The sequence below is a fragment of the Ursus maritimus genome, unplaced genomic scaffold (genome assembly GCF_017311325.1).
Source record: "Ursus maritimus isolate PB19 unplaced genomic scaffold, ASM1731132v1 scaffold_29, whole genome shotgun sequence".
Lineage (NCBI taxonomy): Eukaryota > Metazoa > Chordata > Mammalia > Carnivora > Ursidae > Ursus > Ursus maritimus.
The window spans coordinates 27,844,686-27,853,984 of record NW_024425452.1 but is presented as its reverse complement, the minus strand read 5'-3'; the positions used below and the strand labels follow the sequence as shown (position 1 = coordinate 27,853,984).

The following is a 9,299-nucleotide window of genomic DNA, read 5'->3' as shown; positions in this document are numbered from 1 at the left end:
TTTCTAAAAGTTGGAAAGGGAATTTTTAGAGGAAATTCACAGAAATAAATGTCTAACCGACCTAAGCCAATTTGATCAAACACAAATAGGTTAATTTTAGTAGATAATAGTGGACACCAGGAGTTGAGAATGGGTGAGTTTCCTACTTCCATATAATCTCATTACCAGGTTTTAGTAAAAGAATCAGACAAAAATTGCTCATACATATAGACCATAATTAAATTAACGTTTATTAAATAAGCAGACCTTCAGGGGCGCCTGGGTGGCTCAGTCGGTTGGGCGTCTGCCTTTGGCTCAGGTCATGATCCCAGGGTTCTGGAATCAGGCCCCGTGTCAGGCTCCCTGCTCAGCAAGGAGTCTGCTCTGCCTCTCCCCCTGGCTCTTACTCTTTCCCTCTCTCTCTCTCTGTCAAAGAAATCAATAAAATATTTTAAAAAATAATAAATGACTTTCAGATAGGTCATATATCCTGTTCTACAAGCCCAGTGAAATCTCTTTGGGACAGATGTGAGAACATTTTAAGGCAGAATTCAGTTAGCCTTATCATCATTAGCAGTCAACCAGAACCCTCCAAAGAATGACTAGACACTGGGCTGTCAAGGATCAAGCTCCCAACATCTTTCTAAAAGTGAAGGGTGACTTACTAGCCTCAGGGCAAGGTGGGGAGTATTTCTAGAATATTTTAGTCAATTCACAGACGTTAGCTATCACTAATTCACTAATCAACGCCTATTTCCAACATCCATTATCTAATTAACAAGCCACTAATTTCACCAATGAATACCCATCTCTATCCTTCATTATGCTAATATTTTAAAATCTGGTGTTAATTGAAATTAGGTTATTGAAGATTATAATAGATATCCCTGGATTATAGGCCTCTTTATTAAATGTTGGCTATCCCCTCCCTTCTCCTAGAGTATGCATTACAACCAGGCAATTGGTCATACCTAAAGTATAGCTCAGACTCACACAGGCAAACACACACACACATACACCCACATGCACACATGTGTGCCTATGTCAAAATATTTTAAAGTAAGATGCAGACATTATCTTACCTAAAGTAAGATACAGACATTTTTGAATTCACATTTGAGATTTGAAGTCACAAGCTTCACTCAGTATTTTTAATGACAGTTACTAGGTGTGGGATCCTAGCTTGAAATCAAAGACTGGACTAAAATCATTGATTAGCCATGAGACATTAAGAACTTCCTTAGCCTGGGAGAGCCTGGGTGGCTCAGTCATTTAAGCATCTGCCTTCAGCTCAGGTCATGATCTCAGGGTCCTGGGATGGATGGAGCCCCACATTGGGTTCCCTGCTCAGCGGGGAGTCTGCTTCTCCCTCTCCCTCTACTCTTCCCCATCCCTCCCCCCCCAATAAATAAATAAAATCTTAAAAACAAAACAAAACTTCCTTAGCTTGTAGCCTGCCTAAGCTTCAGTTTCCTCATGTGCAAAATGATAATACCTACCTAATGTGGATTATATGTGAATAAATTAAACAAAGTAATCAATTTTTTTATTATGGTTAGAGTATACTGGCTAACATCTTTCGAAAGGTACTTAACTGATAACTCCATGTCATTGTCTCTGTGTACGCTGTATCACTTTTAAATGGCAAGCCCCTCTAGGGCAAATGTCTGTGTTTCATGCTCTAAAACTCTTCTGAGTCCTACAAAAATGAGGCAATTTTGGAAACTTCCTTTAAGGGTAAGTGCTTATTAAACAGACAGAGCATCTGCTTGCGGGAATCTTGTGCTAGTCTCTCTCTGCCTCCCTCTCTCTCTCTCCTCTCTGTGTTTCTCCACCCCCTGAACTCTGCTACAGATGCACATCTTACCCATGCCTCCTGCTCTGCCTAATAAACAATGCTTTAAAAAAAATGTACTTTGGCCCAGCGAGCTTGTCAAACTCATTCCCTCTCATCTTTCACTGCTACACTATATAAAGAGAAGTCTCACTCACTGTCTCTTTTCCACTACCCAATTACTCTGTAATGCACTGCAAGCCAACTCCCTTCTCCACTACACTACTGAAAATGCTCTCCCAAAGGTCATGGATTCCTCCCTATTATAGATCCAACAGTGTTTCCTCAGCACTCATCTTCTTCGTTCTTTTTGTAGCCCTTGACCCCGCTGACTGTTCACTTTTTCTTGCTGTGTGTCTCAGTACTCAGACAGTGAGCACTGGAGAAATTCAGACCTCAAAGATCTTTCAATACTGTCATTTAACCTGAGTTTAGTGTCTATAAAATTCAAGTCCCTGATGAAAGTCCCTGGGCTCTTACATTGTGCAACATTTATCATGACCTTATATAGAAGGGAATATACATAACTTGATGATACCGAACTTAACTTGTTGACTCCCTTAGTAGATGTAGCAAATAATTATTTTGAAAATGCTGTATTTTAAAATGCACAGAGGTCCCTTTCTAGAGAGGCAGCCAAGGGGGACCGATGAAGCTGGAGGGTGGCATTGCTACTCCCTGGTGGCCACAGGTGGGGCAACATTATATAAATGTCCAAGATACTTCTCATGAGCATGAGGTCAGGCAGAGGCACCTGCTACAACTGCTCCAGGGAGACTACCAAGCCATCCACCCCAGATCTCACCATAGGGACCAAAATGGAAAAGACTTTGGGGCCCACTTTTTCAGCTGTCACTACCATTGCAAAAACCAATAGGACCAGCATGCACAAACAGCACCACAGCGTGTTCCCCTCTCCCAGCACCACCACCTACTTCCCACGGGATGAGGAAGACAGCGTGCACTCCAAATCAAGCTCTGCTGTGCCATCTCTGGCAGCTGCCTGCACTCGGAGTCCAGCCTGTCCTGCACTCCACATTCTTGCTGCCAGAGTACAAGGAGGAGCTGGAGCCACTAGTGTTTGCTGAGCAGCCCTCAGCTCTGTTACCAGCTCAGCTACAGTGTGTTCAAGACCCTCGATCAGGGACGCCTGGGTGGCTCAGTCGTTAAGCGTCTGCCTTCCACTCAGGGCGTGATCCCAGGGTCCTGAGATTGAGCCCCACATTGGGCTCCCTCCTCTGCTGGGAGCCTGCTTCTTCCTCTCCCACTCCCCCTGCTTGTGTTCCCTCTCTCGCTGGCTGTCTCTCTGTCTGTCAAATAAATAAATAAAATCTTTAAAAAAAAAAAAAAGACCCTCGGTCAGCACGTGGAGGCACATGTTTTATCGAAGATGCATCTTAAAGTCAGAGAAGTGTCCCCTGAACAACACCAAGCTGACGGTGGTAGTAAACAAAATTGCAGTGGGGTGTAGATCCAGGAGCTCTTCATACACTGCAGGCACGGCTGTCCAGTGGTGGCTGGCAGGAAGCCCATCACCTTTGAAGTAGATGCCCTGTGGGGGCCCCTTCACTGTCAAGCTCAGTGCCTGGAAAGACCCCAAGGGCTGCTGTGACTGCAGGCCTGTGTGGTGCTCCAACAATGGCCAGCCCCTCCTCAAGATGAACCTGGAGGACCCCTCAAGGAGTACAAGCACATCAAGTATCCCCACTCTAAATACAGGTGCCTGTTCATGGGAAACCAGTACATGTACGAGATGGACCTGAAAGAGTTCCTGCAGCAAAAGGCTGACAGCTTCCACAAAATACACGTGGTGCTGACCCAGAAGGACCAGGAGATTGCTTTCTGCACCTCATGCTGGGCAAGCTCTGAGAGAAGACTACCTGCTGGAGATGAGCCTAAGCTCATTTGATGTTCTAGATTAAAACCAGGGAGCTCAGAGAGGACCTTATGGCGTTCTAGAGGGATGTGTCCATGTTGAATGACAAGCTGTCCTACATCAGTATATGGCTGAACATGGGCATCCTAGGATCCCCTGACTCTCGGCAGATCTTCAAGTGCAAAGGAACCTACATGGGCCAATAGGGTCCTGTCTGGTGTCTCTGCATCTACTCCATGGGTGACATGTGGGACACTTGTACCACCGTAAGTGCCAGAAGATGCTGGAGGGTCATGACAGCATTGTGCTGATGCCTGCTTCAGGGGCACAAGCTTGACAGTAGCTCAGCAGACTGTACATCATGTGGGATATCCAGAACCTGCAGAGGGTGGACATGACCCAGGCCCAGACAATTGGTATACACACTGGTCTGCTCCTATAGCAGACTCTTCAGCAGCTCCCTGAAGGACATCCAGGTCTGAGACATCATGGGTACTGAGCTGAAGTTAAAGAAGGAGCTCGTGGGCCTCAACCATGTTGCAGGCCCTGGTCAGAGCTACATGCACGGTGGCTCCTAACCAAAAATCAAGATCTGGGACATCTGAACCCTCAGCTGCACCAACGTCCTGAAGACTTCACCAGCACCATCTACTATATTGGCACAATGAATGGCCACATTGTCAGTGGCACCTAGGAGAACCTCATTCACACATGAGACATCAAATATAAGTAACAGGTCATAGGATCCTAGGATGCCCATGTCCTAACAGGCCATTGGCAGTATGTAGGCCCTGACGGTCCTCTCAATGCCAGACCAGACTAAAGTCTCCAGCGTGTCCTATGACAGGTCCCTCAGGGTCTGGAGTGTGAACAACATGATCTGCATGTAGACTCTGCTGCATCGCCAGGCAGTGTGACTGGGCCTGTGCCAGGGGCCAGCTCTTCTCAGGGACTGTGGACAGCACTATGAAAGTTTGGACTTGCTAAAGGAAAATCCAGGCTGGGTCTTGGCTTCTTCTTGGCCTGCATTAGGCCTATCCAAGCCAGGCTGGCCATATGAGTAGTCTCGGGGTCTCTTCCTGCCTTGTGTGTGGAACAGGTGAGCAGGCTCAGCCAGCCAGGCAGTTTCCTCTCTGCTCTATCCCCAGCAAGCCTTTCTCTGCTTGGTCCTGTTATTGGTCCTCCTCCCAGGATGCCAGATACAGTGCTGGGCCAGTGCACCCTGTGTCCCCACCCCAGATAGACTGTGGGCCTTTTTATTCACCTTTTATCTTGTTTTTAGACTATATATATATTTGATTACTTTCTGATTGAAATAGAAGCTGCACAGACTGCGAAAAAAAATTAAAATGCATACAGATTGACACCTCTAAAATTTAAAAAAATTAATTTTATAGTGTCCAGCTTATAATTATTTCTCCCAAGGAGGGACTACTTCAGTTTATTCTGCATTACTACCTTTATTACCAAGGACTTGGAGGCAACGAGAGAGATAAAAGAGCTCTGTGCTAATAGTCTTTGGAGAAAGGTTGGCCCACTTTGTCTGCAGAAAGGAAGGGACCATTCAAGTCCTCTCACATCAGGATTCATCAAAAAGCTCTCTGAGAAAATAATGAAGGTGGATGAGGATGCAGGGCCTCTGTTCCTGGGTTGCTATCATTCATATCATCATTAAAACTCTCATTCCATGGCCCTATAATCACTTCCCTCCATTCCTGCCCTTACGCAGTCAGGTTTTGTGAGATTCCATCTCCTGTTCCTCCCGTCGTTATGCCTGAGATGAGGCCCTTTTTATTTAATCCTCTGGTCTTTAGCTGACTGCCAGACTGCGATGATCTGGAGGCCAAATGCAGAAGATGGGAGCCCACCTTAGATAACATTCCAGTTGGTGTTACCCTTGTACTTTCTGTGTATTACATCCCTCCTTTTCTAAGATACAGGTAATAATGTAGGGAAAATACTCTGAGCTAGGCAGTGTGAATCTTCTATTAACAAGAAAGACACTTATTCAAGACACTCAGAAGTATGACAGAGGACACTGGGTTTTTATCATAGATAATGGAATTTGTTCTTCCAAGATCAAGGATTTAACACTTAATAGCACTGCCTACCTGCTCCTCCTAGGATTCATTTCTTCTGGGAGTGGTTCAGCCACTCCTGATTACTCACACATTTTGATGGTGATGGAAATACCTCAAGAATACCCTTTGCCTGTCTGAACTTCAGAGACAAACAAACAATGTGAACAAGAAGAAACCTAGAATGCTAAGCAGACAGTTGTCAATCTACCAAAGAAAAGATTTCAGAGATGGAAACTTTCCAGATTCTTATGTCGCCACTTTACCCATTATGTCCAAATTAGTAGTTGCAATGTGAAGGAAAAGACGAATGCAAACAGTAGACTTTGGATGTGACCCTCCATTTTCATTGGCTTCTTTTTATTCAATGTTGTGATATTGTGATTTATAATAGGAAATAAATATTTGGTCTTGATCCCAGTTTCCTACACAGAACTCCTTTTTTTTTTTTTTAAGATTTTATGTATTAATTTGACGGAGAGAGACACAGCCAGAGAGAGAGGGAAGTAGGAGAGGAAGAAGCAGGCTCCCAGCAGAGGAGCTCGATGCAGGGCTCGATGCAGGGCTCGATGCAGGGTTCGATGCAGGGCTCAATCCCAGGACTCAATCCCAGGACTCAATGCAGGGCTCGATCCCAGGACTCAATCCCAGGACTCGATCCCAGGACTCCAGGATCACACCCTGAGCTGAAGGCAGACACTTAACAACTGAGCCACCCAGGCGCCCTCCTACGCAGAACTCCTAAAACCCTTTGGAATCTCGTAAGTGGCCAGAGCTACAGTGGTGTTTTTGTTATGTTAATGAGGTTGCTCCTAAGGTTGGGGGCTGGTTGCCAGGGGAAACAACCTTGTGCTTAGAAGATCAAAACTTGCAGTCTTACCCCCCTTGACCTCCAAAGAGGGGAAATGGGCTAGAGATTAAGTTCGATCACTAGTGACCAATGATTTAATCAGTTGTACTTATGTAATAAAGCCTCCATTTTGTTGTCCAAACCCAAAAAAAACAAAACAAGGTTTGGAGAGCTTCCAGGTTGGTGAACACGTGGAGATCTGGGGAGAGTGGCATACTTGGTGTGGGCATGGAATTCCGTGCCCTTTCTCCATACTTTTCCCTATGCATCTCTTGCATGTGTGTTTCTGAGTTATATTCTTTCATAATAAACAGGTAATCTAGCAAATAAAATGTTTCCGTGAGTTCTGTGAGCCACTCTAACAAATTAATTGAACCTAAAGAGGGGTTTTTGGAAATTTCAGTCTATAGCCAATCAGTCAGAAGCCCAGGTGACAACCTAGACTTGCAGTTGACTTGTGAAGTGAGGAGGGGGTGGGTGGTCTTGTAGGACTGAGCCCTTAACCTGTGGGACCTGAGGCTATATCCAGGCAGATAGTGTCAGAATTGAATTGAATTGCGGTGCACTGAGAAGCTGCTGTCCGAGAATTGCTTGTTGGTATGGAGGAGACACCCCTCCCAACACACACCCACACATGCACACATGCACACACACACACACACACACACACACACACACACTGGAACTGTTGACCAGGACGAACTAGTTGTTAATTTGTCTAAAGAGTAACAGTTACTTTCTTAGCATCTGTTTTTCCTGTAAAAGGAACATAATGATGATGAGGTTGTGGGATATAGGTGAGGTTCAGTGGGGTGGAGTCTGGAGCCGACGACCAAGAAGAATTCTTGAGGAGTCTTTGGTGCAAAATGGTGGTTTATTAAAGCACGAGGACAGGACCCATGGGCAGAAAGAGCTGCTGCCCTGGGTTGTGAGAGGTGGCTGATTATATACCATGCGGTTGGGGGAGGTGAGGAAAAAGGGAGGCTGAGAAAGCACTTTCATATGTCAAAGAAGACTCGCAGGACACTGGAAGCCCCGCCATCGTCAAGCCAAGGCTGCCCACACTATCACTGTCTCCTTATCAATGAGCTGCAGATACCTTCATATGTCAAAGAAGACTCGCAGGATATTGGAGGCCCCGCTATTGTCAAGCCAAGGCTATTTACACTATCACTGTGTCCTTATCAATGAGCTGCAGGTCCTTTCCATAGTTTTAGGGCAGACAGGAGTGCCGAGGAATGTTGCATACATGAGGGTGGGGGGTTGCAGGGTGTCAGCTTCTGCTTTATCTTCAGCTTGCCTTCCTTTCCCTCATCAATGAGGAGCAATAAAGAGAACATAGGCTTTGGAATTAGAAAGATCTAGGTTGAAAACCCTGCTTCACCTTTACTAGTTGCATAGCTGGGAAATACACTTACCAACTCTGAGTTGGTAACTCAATTTCCTCATCTGTAAAGCAGAAATAAAAATAGTACTTCCTGGAGATGATGGGAGTATGCCATCTATGCATATAAAGTACCTAATTGAGAGTTTGGAATTTAGTAGGAATGCAAATATATATAGAGATAGATTAACAAGTGGAATCATTTCTTTATGATATTAACTAATTCATTTTGGTAACCATTTCTCATGTCTACCGATTTCAGATGAAGGAATACATCTGCAAAAGCAGTATTGCCCTTTCAACCCTACCTTGTACATTTTAAATGCACCACTGAAATTCTGCTATAAAAGAAAGGAGAATGCTTACCTCTTTAAGAATATATAATTATTGTTGACAGTCAACCAGCTTGAAGAAGCACTTCTGGATTGATTAACAATGACCCATAATTAAATACAACAGTACTTAAGAAAAAGACCTGATGGTCCCAGAAAGAATTGTTTCAGGAATAATGAGTGTTTATCATTTTTATTTGCTTCCTAAGTGACATTTATCAACATTAGTTATCCAGATTTTTAATTAAAAATGGAAAAATTTAATAAGGTACTTCCATCAAGAGAAACCTTAAAATATGTGTCATGATAATGTAAATTCAGTATCTCTATAATCATATGTATGACATAGGATGTTTTTAAGAACATGAAGTGGTCTATACCACATTTTCCTTTAAGTAACATGTCTTATTAAGGAGGGTATTAAGTGGAACTAGTTTTCATAACTTAAAATTGTTGCTTTCTCTGTCAGAGAAAGAACACTGATGTTTCACAACAGGGTTAGAAACATACATATAACACAGGGATATACAGCAAACAGAAAGAAAGAATTTTGTTAGCACCTACCAGCTTTCCAGCCCATAGGAATATATATTAAGAATATTTATATGTATATTTATATATAAGTATGTATCTATTCTAAGTCCTGATATAATTTTTCGTAGGTGTGGCTATTTAAAAGTCATCTTTTGCCTACTTCATTTCTCATTTTCAGGTACACTGTTCTAAGTAAGACTCTATACCATTCTGATGATTCTAGTTTTCTTTAGCTATCGCCAAAATAATCTGTAGTTAAAGAAACCTGAAAACCCATTACCCTATGCTACTTCCAGATACCTCCAGAAAATAATATTAAAGGATTTTTTAAAGTATGAAGCCACAACAGTCAACAGAAAGAGAAAGGACACAATAGTAATAAAATTTTAGAATTTCTGCAGCAGATAAAGCCATTGGGTCTTTTGAACCAAT

At 43.6% G+C, this 9,299-nt stretch overlaps 1 pseudogene; it reads left to right on the top strand.

Moving 5' to 3' along the window:
• The first annotated feature begins 2,433 nt into the window (after positions 1–2,433).
• On the top strand, positions 2,434–4,676 carry LOC103657488 (annotated as a pseudogene).
• The last annotated feature ends 4,623 nt before the right edge of the window (positions 4,677–9,299 follow it).